The sequence below is a fragment of the Python bivittatus genome, unplaced genomic scaffold, assembly GCF_059951505.1.
Source record: "Python bivittatus isolate LINGU-HERP-01145 unplaced genomic scaffold, Pbiv_v1 ctg000530_np1212, whole genome shotgun sequence".
NCBI classification, from domain to species: Eukaryota; Metazoa; Chordata; class Lepidosauria; order Squamata; family Pythonidae; genus Python; species Python bivittatus.
Window position 1 is genome coordinate 4,398,275 of NW_028277085.1, and position 12,395 is coordinate 4,410,669.

Below are 12,395 nucleotides of genomic sequence, written 5' to 3' on the forward strand. Positions count from 1 at the left end.
ACTTACAATAAAGTAGAATTAGCCCAACTGGTCTTGTTTCCTGTCTGGTCTACCTGGGAAGTCTGACATCAGTCTTGCAAGTCTGAAAGTACAAATCTCCTGCTGTCTCTTTTACAGCCTGAGAGGTTAGGGGGTTCCTTTCCAAGTTGCTTTCTCTGTCTGTTAGGCAGCTGTGGGCTACGCCCCCTCTTATCTGATCATTCCCTAGGCAGCATCTCTCCCCCCCCGCCATATCTCCCAAGGTCCTTCCCACATACCATTACAATATCCCACGATGGTCTCTGGTTGTTTACAAATAAATAAATTCTAAATTCTATGAGGAAAAAAAAAAGTAATGATACAGACTCCCTTCCAAGGTGCACTTTGAATGAAAGCCCCAGTTTTGACTGTTGGGCTGAGATGGGAGGGGGGGAGAGAGCACAATGGCACAATTCCCACATTATGAGATTATGAACGATTGTACCTGATTTGCTTTCTGAGGTCAGAGAGAGAAATATCAGATGCTGGAGGATTTAGAGGACCCAGTGATGCTTTTGGCATTCTAAATTTTTGCACTGAATAAATAAAATTGAGCTGCCTGTAGTTTTCCTCTGTTGTGTGTATAATCAGGGCATCGTGGGACTCAATTATAGTCTGGCAGTGTGGGCTGGGTGATTAATTGAAAGGGCATTGCTGAGTTGGTTTGTGATCAGATGGATTGCTCTTGAAAGCAGGAGGGAGCTGGGGCTGAGAAACCTAACGGTTTGCAAAGCTTCCTGAGACTTCAGACGTGAGGTTGATTTTGCTGGCCCCAAAGCCCAGAACTGGGAGCATTCTGGAACCCCAGTAAAGAAGCATGCAAGCACAGAATTTTGCATTTTCAGTATGAAAAAACATCCTACTGAGTGGGGCATAATTTAGGGCGGCTTTAATGATCTGCACAGGGATAAACAAAAGTGAAAGGCAGACATTTATATTAATAGAGAATAAATATGGCCAGCAAGAAAAGTGATCTATTAAATAGTGAGGTTTGATTGATTCAGATCTTCTCTTCTCTTCTCCTGAAAATCAAAAGGAAAATAAATCAGCTCTTTAGCAGGCTAGAAGGCTACAAAGGACAGGAGAACTCACCACATTTTGAAGTAATTAAGAAGAAAGCTTCGTTTGTTTGTTTGTTTGCTGGGAACCACACTGGGCATTTTGGGAGAGAGCAAGAGCCCCCATGGGTGCGGTGATGAAATGGGAGTGTGGCCATTTCTCCCTTTTGGATTGATGGGAGACTTCTTCTTCTTCTTCTTCTTCTTCTTCTTCTTCTTCTTCTTCTTCTTCTTCTTCTTCTTCTTCTTCTTCTTCTTCTTCTTCTTCTTCTTCTTCTCCTTCTCCTTCTCCTTCTCCTCCTCCTCCTCCTCCTCCTCCTCCTCCTCCTCCTCCTTCTCCTTCTCCTTCTCCTCCTCCTCCTCCTCCTCCTCCTCCTCCTCCTCCTCTTCCTCTTCTTCCTCCTCCTCCTCCTCCTCCTCCTCTCTATTTTAGGATTTACATGACCGTCTTATGTTTCTGGCCTCAGAGTGTCATGCTGGTGATTTTCATAATTATGATTGGTATAAAAGCTAGTTCTCTCATGGTCCAAAGCAAACAACCTGATATTAAATCAGGCTGTTAACCCAAAGCAAGGAACAGAGCGTATATAAAGCTGAAAAGGCAGGAAGAAAAATGCTATGGCTTGCTTCTCTAGCTATCATGGAGAAGTGGGATTTTCCTTCTCAACAGAATTCTGCCCCTAAGCACTGAGCGGAAGGGATTCACAAAATGCAAAACCACAAGGGTTTGCAAGCCCAAACGAAAGTCTGACAAAACTTTGCACCGTTGTTGTCCTCATTTTGCGTGCACGCTGCCCAAAGCTTAAAGTGTGGTTGTTGATTGTGGTTTCCCCCCCTCTCTCTATAATGGAACTCTGAGGCTGAAATGCTGAACAGAGGGGAGATGTGTGTGTGTGTGTGTGTATGTCTGTGCATCCATGCATGCACACACATACACTTGCATCATAGGATGTTCTGACAGTCACATTCAAGGCTTTTGTGCGTATTATTTATATAACATTTGCAAAAAGATGATTGCACAGTGTTTACATGCTGACAACTAGCTGGGCTATGCCACCAAAAGCAACAAGAACAGCCACGCAACCCGCCCACCCTTCCCTCCAAAAACTAAGCAAACCAACAGAAAGTGAAAAGAAGAGAGCAGAAGGAAAAGGCATAAAGAAAGAACAAAAGAACAGTTCCCTTTGATTAGGGACCATTGCATAAACAACCCTGAGCACATTAAGAATTAATCAGATACTAACCAGATACGTTTAACTTTAGATCTTAACAGAATCTATAATAGCTCCAGTAACTGCCTGCTGCAGTTTTAGAAAGCAGTTTTCCAAAGCCCATCGTGCTAATTGCAAAAGTCTTTTGGAAGTAAACCCCTGGGTATTTCATCTTCTGTTTGTCTTGTCTTGCTTAAAAGCTGATAGGGCAGTTTGACAGATATTTCTTTTCTTCTGAAAGCCACTTCCCTTTTGTACATCAATGCGAGTCTGGGCAAGCTTTGGATGGCCAGGGGCTAGAAGTGCTCCGGTGAGTTGGTGATGTCATGCTGCAAAGAGGGCGGAGCTATGGGACATGCAAGGTGGGTGGGGGCAGGTTTTTTATTTTCCTGGGTTTTGAGAAGTTAAGCCTAAATTAGTGGGAGATGTTAGGTGAGGGGGAAGGAGATGAATTTATCACTGAAAAACAAGGCACGTTATTAGAGTGTTTTTTCTGACTCATCAACTTGGCCATATCTAGGTTCCTTTTTGGACTTTTGAGCTTTCCTTCAAATTATGCTCCTAGGACTTCATAGATAGAATGCATCTGACTTAATCTGTAAGATTCCCATGTAGCTTGTCAACCCAGAAAAGTCGTGTTTAGTTACCTTTCCTTGAGATGCTCAGTTCAGAATTACACTTAGGTTAATCATGTTGCCTAAACGCAGCCATGGTGTTGGTTCAATGGCATTGTTTGATGTCCTTTGGTTCACCTCTTGCATTTCTTGCGTGTTACCCAGCATTTTTTTGGAAGTTTGTGGTTAGAATTTTTACACTCATTGGGAGTGAGGAAGGAAGTGAGTGGGGAAACTCATTTATTTGAAGGGAGTCAGGGAGCACGTGATGAGCAATTCAACTATGGTCATCTCAGTGAAGGACCTTCAAAGCCTTGGACTGACTCCACTTACTAAGGGTGTCCACTAGATCTTCCAAGATAAGAAGGAAGAAGGTACCTTCAGTTTGTCTTGAAGAACACCTTCCAGAGCTTAGGAGTCTTTCAACATCTTTTGTAGTCCTTCAGTCCTGATTCCTGATGTTTTTATTCTTTGTCTTTTGGTTATTCTTTGGTTCCTGGTTATTTTTTGACTGTGATCCCAGGCTTGTTGTATATTTCCTGTTCTCCAGGCTCAACTCAGCTTGCTTTCCACAACCCAGCCCAGACACTAGAACCATTCTGAGATATCAAGGATTCTGAATAGTTGTTCAGTGCATCACCAGGTCCTAAAACACACCAGGACTAAAAGCAAAAGACCTTGTTTCATTCTATAGCTTATTTCTAGATGAAACAGTAAGGAAGCTGAGAGACAAATGTATATCAGTGAAGGAGAGTGCGCAGTTCCAGATCTCTTGAGCCCCTCGTCTTTGCATCTGTCTTGTATCATTTATACAGTTATGACATTCCTCTCTAAAGCCACGCTGGGGAGGAGGGGGGGAATTGCACTTGAGCAAAAATCACAGGAAATGCTTGAGTATGAAAGCAGAGCTTTTTGGAGGCAGAGCTTTTCGCAACCCAGGACTTGCCTGTAGGCACAGATGACATTCAAAACAGCAGGCGAGTGACAATGTGTGAGATTAAAACCAACAGTACTCCAAAGCAAATCACTTCCTGCTTTTGTTCCTGTCCAAGCAGAGCAAACGTAAGAAAAGAAGGATTCCCTCACCCTCCTGAACTAAAGTCTAGACGAAGTAGAGAGGAAATAACTGTGTTTTGATCCCTGGTCTGCCACAGGCTGAATAGAAACTCAGGACTGCCAGGTGTGACTGCTTTCAAAGCTATTCTAGGCCAACCCTATTCACGCTGAATCAAAGTTCCTCCGTACAGGCACAAGAGCATGCTGTGATTAGGGGGTAGAATCCTTAGGGACCACATTTTGCAATGACTCCTTGATTTTAAAATAGCACACTGGGGGAAAAGAAGAGTGAAAAACCCTCGAAGATGTAGGCAAAACAGTAAAATACTTCTTAATTCAAATTACAGAAGGGGAATTGTGTGAAACACCCCAGCTTGAGCCTCTAATCTCGGATCTGTTGTCTGTGTCCACCAGAAGATCTTCGAACTGCCAAATCTCAGCCTGTAAGACCTGAAAAATTCTCCATCTCTGATTGAAATTAGCTTATGGCATAACAGAGGGGAGAGAGAGTTGGATGTCCATCCCAGCTTGCATGCTTGGAGCTCTGGAACTCAGCCAATTTCTAGGAAACAGGTTTACTCCAATAATTTTGGCAGACCAAGGCTTCAGTTGCCTTAGTGTTTTGAATGCTTTAAATCAATGTTTTTCAAACTTGGCGACTTTAAGATGTGTGGACTTCAACTCCCAGAATTCCCCAGCCAGCATGCTGGCTGGGGAATTCTGGGAGTTGAAGTCCACACATCTTAAAGTTGCCAAGTTTGAAAAACAGATTTAAATCTAAAATATTCCAAATTCAAAGCAGCTCCTTTACAGTTGGAAAACGTTGCTTTGAATCAGAATGGTCCCAACTCTTCCGGAAAGGTTCTGAGCACAAAACAGCTCTACTTCAAGTCTCCAACAGGTATTTTGGCTCTGAAAATAAGTCAGACTTGAGCACTTTGGAAAAAGTTGGAAGAAATATTTTGAATCTGAACAGGGGGGGATTGAACTCAAAACATCCCAAGTTCCAACCAGCTTACCCAAGGCTGTTGCAACTGCTGCATTTCTCTTGCTCCACCTTGCGACAAAATTCCATCACTCTCTCTGTTTCACCATGGCAACACAGGCTGGGATCCTGTTTCCCATCCCACCTGAGCTGGAAGAGGGCAGAAAGGAACCCAGGTAGCCCGGGAGGAGGTTTGCAGGACCTTTGTGAAGTAGTCATGCAGTACGCATCAGGTGTGTTTTTCAAATACATATATTTCAGTCACCATGGTGAAGAAAGCAAGGTGGAAGGAACTCTGTTGTTATTTGAAAGGATGCTGATTTGAGCTCCAGGAGTGTGAAATGGGGCATTAAGGGGAGTGTCGCTAAGGCAAAAGGTGCCCTGGCAATGGCCTTGGAAGAGGAGAGCATCTCTAATGAGTCAGTTGCTAGGCATCTGTTACTAGCAACGCTTCCTTCTAAGCTATATCCTTTAAGCATGAGGAATTAGCAAGATGCTAATGATGAGTGGGAAGCAGGGATGGAGCTGGTGTCATCTGGAGACTAAAGATGAAACTGGTGAATATATATATATATATATATATATATAGAGAGAGAGAGAGAGAGAGAGAGAGAGAGAGAGAGAGAGAGAGAGAGAGACTCTTAAAATAACCCCTTTTAAAGACTTTCATCCTGATCAGCCACAGAAACAGGAGTGTTGATTTATTTCTTGATGAAATTTGCTTTCTTTTCCTACAAGAAAAGCAGATTAAAGATCTATTAATAATAGAACAAAAGGATCCTTTGGACCGGAAAAAAAAACTTTTAATGGGAAGACCAGAATGAAGCATCTTTAAACATCCAAGTATTTCGAATGAAGGAAGGCAAGAAGGAGGAACAAGTTAACACTACAATAACCATAGATCCTTAAGAAAAGTGTCTGGTAGTGAGAAAGCCAGGGGATACCAACTTTTATACTACCCACGCCAAGGCTGTTGATCACAGCATTGGTGCAGAAAATGCTTTGGATCCATGAGTGAACACAGTGCAAAAGTAATATGGGCTAGAAAGCAGATAATTCACCTTTCTCACATTTGAATCCTTCCATCTCTTTGTGGTCAGTAGGAACTGATGTATCTCCCTTTATGGATGAAGATGCAGACAGCGATTCCTTCTAAGACATAATTTGGTGCAACCATTTCCAAAATTTCATCTCTGTTCTAGTCCTCTGAGTGATTTCCATTCTCGAACAGCCGCTCCCTTCCTACAACCAACCAGATGGTGTATTTACTGGTTCAATAGTGCAAGTTTGCAGAGGCTCCGGGCAAACCCTGAGGCTTAATGAGACCGGATTCCCAGGGGGTTGATAGTTTTTGAAGCAACCTTCCAAGTGGTTTCTTTGACTTGCAACCTACTTGCCTTTTCTCACACGGTCTTTTCGTCCCAAGGAAAAGTCACCGCCTGATTTCTACAGGCTGAACCAGTCCAAAGTTCACAGAAGATCATTCCCCTCCATTTTGCCCAGTTCTTGAGCCAAGAATATTTCAATGTATTTATATCCCAACTATCTGCGTGAAGATTAGTTCCCTGAACACCTTACAGTGATTTTATAAGGGGCAGAGGGATGAACACAAAAACATTTGGAAAAGGTTTGACTCGGGTGATAAATGGGAAAGATACGCTCTCTTCCAACGACAGAAGCTATTTTGCCATGTCTGCTAGCCTTAACTGTGTATGTATGGAGTATCTGTCACCAAAATTGTGCAGTTAATTCCAGGGCTGAAAAAGAAGGTCAAACAACCTGAAAGTTGACATTGCAATTTTGGTCTGCACCAGAGATGGGCAATATTTCTCCTCCAAGGGCATGCTTTTAAACATTATTTAAGATGTATTTTATCCCTTGATGGCAGATGTGGGATTTAGAGCCTGTTTTTCTTCTTTTCCCAGGTGAATGTGGGTCTGGGTGTGTGCAGGTGGGTGGCCTGGATAAAGGTCTTAAGATAAAGTCTCTTTCGAGGTGCCCTGTTGGTGACTTCATGAATACACAGTTTGCAGCAATCAGAAGTGATTTGCCATTGACTTTTTCTGGTTTTTTTCCCTTTGACTTCCCACTATAGCCTACAGTTCTAGATTTTTCTGGAAGTCTCCTAGTAGGCACAACCCTGTTTAGCTCCTGAGCCCAGACAGGTTCTGCCACCTGCTGAGATGTGGTCTAGATGTCTACTTTTAATGCAAAATTACTGTATTATTTCTCAATCGTGCCATTCCAAATCAGGGGGTTAATACTGAATTTTAGGCAAGCAAACCTGGAAAACTCTAGGGTTGCAGTAATAGGCTTGGAGAGCACAGACTGATGGATTCTCCATCTCTGGTCCAGCACACTTCAGATTTTATGCATGGAGGTTGAATTGATCCCAGAGAGACAAATGAATCAGTTCCACCCTTGGAGCTAATTCAGACCATTTGATTATAATCTCTGCTAGCCCACAGTCTTCTGGCTGTTGCATAGGTTGGGTAAGATGTGTTGCTCCAAAAGAGGGTGCAACATTTCCATGCAAAAAAATTATTGACTGTGGATATCAGTGCCGAAGAAGTAGAAGACACAGAACAGCAATCTAAGAATTACACCCATGGTTTTCTAGCTTTCAGTTACGTATGTCCCTTCCAGTTCCTGCCCATCTTAATTTTTATTCATCGCTAACTTCAGTGGTCTCGACAGCATTTGGTTGGTTGTAAAAGTTGGCACCAGGCAGCTGTTCACATCTCACTGGAATGAGAAATGACTTGCACGCCTTTTGCCATATCTGTGGAATGAGGGCATTGGAGAAAATGCTGCAGTGACCTTCTACCAAAATTGAGTGTGAACAGAAAAAGAATGAGGGATAAATCAGAGATGCCAAACCTGGAGCCTTGGGAAGAATTAGAGGGTAAAGGGGTCTTCTTCTGATGCAGTATGATAATATAACAATGCTTAGATTTGGGCCTAGAACACTAGGGACTCCCAAATTACAATTCTCCATCCCATAGAATAAAGGTCGACAATCTTTGCGGGTCTAAGGTGTTACAGTGGGTGGAGCCCAGATAATGCAAAATGTGGAGGGAGGTGGAGATTGAGGAGAAGTTCGGAGAAGTTTTTTTTTAGTTTCTTAAAACTGTGGTATGGATATTTTAGGTCTTACATTACTGTCCTTCCTTATTTCCTACCTGACAATGTGGGAAGAATGTGTGTCATCAGCCCACACCAGTCTGTTTTGTAGGGTCCCTGTCAAGGTCAAGCAAGCGTCTGTGCATATGTCTTCATGTGTGTGAGAGAGATCTAGTCTGCAGACGACGGGCGGGATAAAATAAATAAAAATAACCCAAATTTAAGCACTGAATGATGGGATTGCATTTTCAAAGTCTTGAGAAGCAACTTCCTGCAAGCTCCGTGTCTTCATGCACCATCATAAGTAGATTTGCTTATGAGGTTTTTTCTTCTTCTGGGTGAAAGGCCATGAGAAACCCACAAGTGGAGTAGAAACACATGTGAACTGATCAGTGGAGATGGAAGTGCAGGGTCTATTAGAGATGCTAAAAAAATGGCATCCCGTGGTGGCCACCACTCAGCCTTGTGAAAGCTGAAGACCAGATCAATGCACACCGGGGAAAGTTGCATAGGAAGAAATACATTTCAAACTGAGTTGCATTTCAGTGTGTGTTGGGGGAGCAGCAGAGAAAACCATCACTGCCAAGCATTAGGAGAATGGCATACGAAACAGCAAATACAATCAGTGTTTATATGAGTACAAAAGAGCCCATGAACATGGGTATGTTGAGGACTTCATAATCCAAAACCAGTTTGGGAACTGTGGAGGGGTGGAGAGGGCATTAAAAAAGAGAGAATGCTTTGGAATAAGGTGGCACATGAGCAGGGTGAGATGAGTCCCCGATCTGCCCATCTCTCCTTCCCTGGGCTGCTGAGAGATGTAAGAGGAGAAGGAAGCTCCTTCCAGACTCCTGTTGTAATCATTAAGCTCAACCACTCCAGTCCAAGTGAAAGAAATCCAAGGTCATTGCAATGATTGTCTTTCTGTTTCGGTGGCCCAATTGCCGTGAAAGCAGCCGTGGTCAGGGCTATCTAGGGAAAGAGGGCGGCTGGGGTCTCATGGAATCAGGATGCTAATGCAATAATGAGCTCTTGAAAAGAAAAGGAAGCTCGTGCTCATGATTTTTAATGGAGCGACTGAGGTCGGAATTAAAATGTAGCATTTGGAGCACTGTCTTGTCAAAAAGCATTACTATAGATGCACAGCCCGTCTTGGGTCGCTTTGACCTTGGGAAGGGTGAGCAAGTGGTGGCGTGAGGGGGCTGGTGAAAACGCTCCTGGTTGGTTTCAGGCAATTTTCCCTTGAGTGTAGAAAACATAGGGGTTTTTTTTTTTAAATTCCAGTTGCACATTAAAGTCAATACTTCCCCCGCCCCCCATTGGTGAAGTCACTGTGAGCACTACAGATTCTGGTCACTCACCTAACTCCTTAAGGGAAATTTCAATCTCAGTCAAATGGATATTTTCCTTGCCATCAGAATATGGGCTTCGCTGGCTGAGCAATCGAGTATTTCATGCTCAGTCATCCAGCTCTCTGCCAATCAGCATCGTTCCTTCACTGTCACAAGAGGAGCAAAATCAATATATTTATTGGGGTCTGGCTTTTAGTGGTTGCAATTAAGCAGGTGGGAGCGGAAAGCTATGGTTGCTTTGTGGTGTCCATTTTATGCGTAGATTCTGTCATCAGCTTAGAGACATCATTTCCTTTGGCCCTTGCATCTCAAATATGCACAGATTGGCTCTTCTCTGTCTCTCGTTGGAGAACAGCTGCATTCCAACTCAGTGTTACTTCAGTGCTGGTGTGCATGAATGGCTGATCTTTGATGTTTGTTTTTGGGTGTTCATCTGCAAAGTGGCAGACAAAAAGCAGGCCATCACAAGAGGAGAATCAGTGAGGTTATTACTTGCTATGATGGCTGGGGTAATAGGTTTCTTGTCCAGTTCAATGCCTTCAGGTGATCTGCTCTTGCAATCTGCGTCTGAGATCTACTCCAGCAGAAGTGAGATTCTGTTGGCTTGAAGAGCACCTAATTGTTGAAAAACCCTGGCCATGATGTCACCACACGATGAGTTTTGCATTTTCTTAGTGTTTCCAAGAGTAAACAGGTAGCACATAGCCAACCTGGTTTGTACTCAGAAGAACTAGGACTGGGTGTAGTTAGACTTGCATGAAGGACCATCAGGAATCCCTAGGCAAGGAAGTTGAAAAACATTCCAGAAAAAAGGAACGGGCAAACCATTTCTGTGAAAACTTCATGGATGTGTTTAGGAGTTGATTTGACTTGGAGGCATCATTATCTTAGTGTTTCCAATGAACCATCAAACTCTATTCTTGCTATACTGAATTAGAACTGGGTTAGAGATTAATCTCTTGCTCTTCATTTTCTCTACCCCATCCTTTCTCTAGCCTCTTGTTTGTATATAAGGAGAGAATAGTTCCTTCTATACCCAGAATGAATATATTAGAAGAGGGAATTCAGAAGAACGCATACTCTGGGGAAAGTTCTTGCACATAAAGTGCAAACTTCAAGAAAAAGTGTGTAGGAAAAGGAATGTAACTTTTTATAATGTTCTTCAAATATGAGGAGAGGAAGGCAAATGTATTGGTATGTGGGAATGATCTCGGGTGACAGGGCAGAGATGCAGAATGGTCAGATAAAAGGTAACTTAGCCCACAGCAGGAATGCATACGGGGCAAGAGGCTCAGAAGGGACCTTCCCTAGTTTCTTGGGCTGTAAAGGGGACAGGGGGAGAAATGTACTTTCAGACTTGCAAGATTCTGTTAATGTAACCTTACAATAAAGTAGAATTAGCTCATCTGGCCATGCTTCCTGTCTGCTACCACACTGACAGCAAAGGTGTATTGAAAATGGATGCAGATTTTGGTGATGATTCTAGACATATTGATAGACTAATGCAGAAGCTACTGTAGATATAGCAGACTTTAGGATGGAACCATGAGAATGAAGCTTCAAGACCAAACTGGTCCATCTAGCCCAGTGTTTCTCAACCTTGGCAACTTGAAGTTGTGTGCGCTTCAACACTGATCTAGCCCACTCAAGATAAGTTAGTTCAGAACTCAAGCATGATATAAAGAAGCTCTACCTCCTGCAATGTGCTGCTCCCTGTTCAAGAAGTGCAAACATCTTTCTTTTTCAGGCCTTCCAAAAGTCAAGTTGCCAGATAGCCCTAATGAATAAGAGGCAGGATTACAGATCTGTCCAAGCCTGGGGAGAAGTGAGTTGTTGTTCCTCCAAGCAGTTGATGACATGTGAGAAAACCAGTTGCTCCATGTATTGCAAGATCAGGGATAAAAATAAGTCAAGATGCTCTTTGGTGTCTTTGCAGTGAAGTTGCTCCTTTGATTTAGAGAGAGAGGAATAGAATTTCTGAGCAAGCCCTATTGATCATCGCCCGCAGCTCTTCCCAACTTTTGTTCTCGGTTCAGGAAGACTTCAGCCTGCTGTTTGCTGCCCAGCTTTCTGTTGCAATTGATTCAACTGTTTGTTTGCAAGGCTACAGATATCTGCCTTGTCCCCCCAGTGGAAAGAATGGTGGGTCAGGGGACTATCCATTATTAATGCACTGGTGGTGCAGAAAGCTCTTGGGGGATAGAGAGTAGGAGGGGAGGATGCAAGATGAAAGTGGGGGTCATGTGATCAGGTGATCTGTATTTACCTAGAGGGTGAATTGCTGGCTGAGGTAACACAGAGCCAATTATGAGTTGAAATGCCAGCAGCTACACTTAAGAGGCCAGAGCAGTTAAAAAAAAAAGGAGTGGGGAGAGAAAGAATGGAAGTGAGACCAAGGAGGGGGACTAGGAAGATACAGAGAGCTGTTCCCTCTGGCTCCTCAAGCAAGCACATCATTAACACATCACGGGAGGGCGAACCTGAGGTTCCATTAAAACAGTCTCTTCAGCGATGGGTGCGGCAGCAGAAAGGCGATATCAAATGGCTTGAAAGAAACTGTCATTAAATTTTCATGGGCTGATTGCTCAAAGAAGAGGCAATCTGGGCTGAGTGTATCACAGGGGAGGTGGCTGGCAGAGGGGTCTGTGTGTGTGTAGAGATGCAAGAAGCTTTGAAAGAGACAGCCGCCCAGGACAGCAGCTGGGGAGATGTGCAGGCCTGGTTCAAGGCAAGCTCTTGACCATGGGTGGTAGGAATCATCTCACCATCTGCTATCAACAGCTCCAGTCCAGAAGACAGCAGGGGCCCAAGTCAGCCAGCTACGTCCTGTTGTTTTACCTTGGAGCGGTTGGGGGAAGCCCAGCAGCCTTTTTTTAGCCAGTAATCAGCTGCCCCAAGAAACAGATTTCTCTCCTGGACTGGATACCGGTTCCCCAAAATGAGAATTGCTAGGCTGCAATTGTTTCACAAAGAACAAG

The 12,395-nt window shown here is 43.6% G+C and overlaps 1 protein-coding gene across 1 annotated transcript in view; it reads left to right on the forward strand.

Moving 5' to 3' along the window:
• Window positions 1-12,395, forward strand: part of CCDC33 (coiled-coil domain containing 33) — a 103,429-nt gene that overhangs the window by 27,016 nt on the left and 64,018 nt on the right. The window lies entirely within an intron of this gene.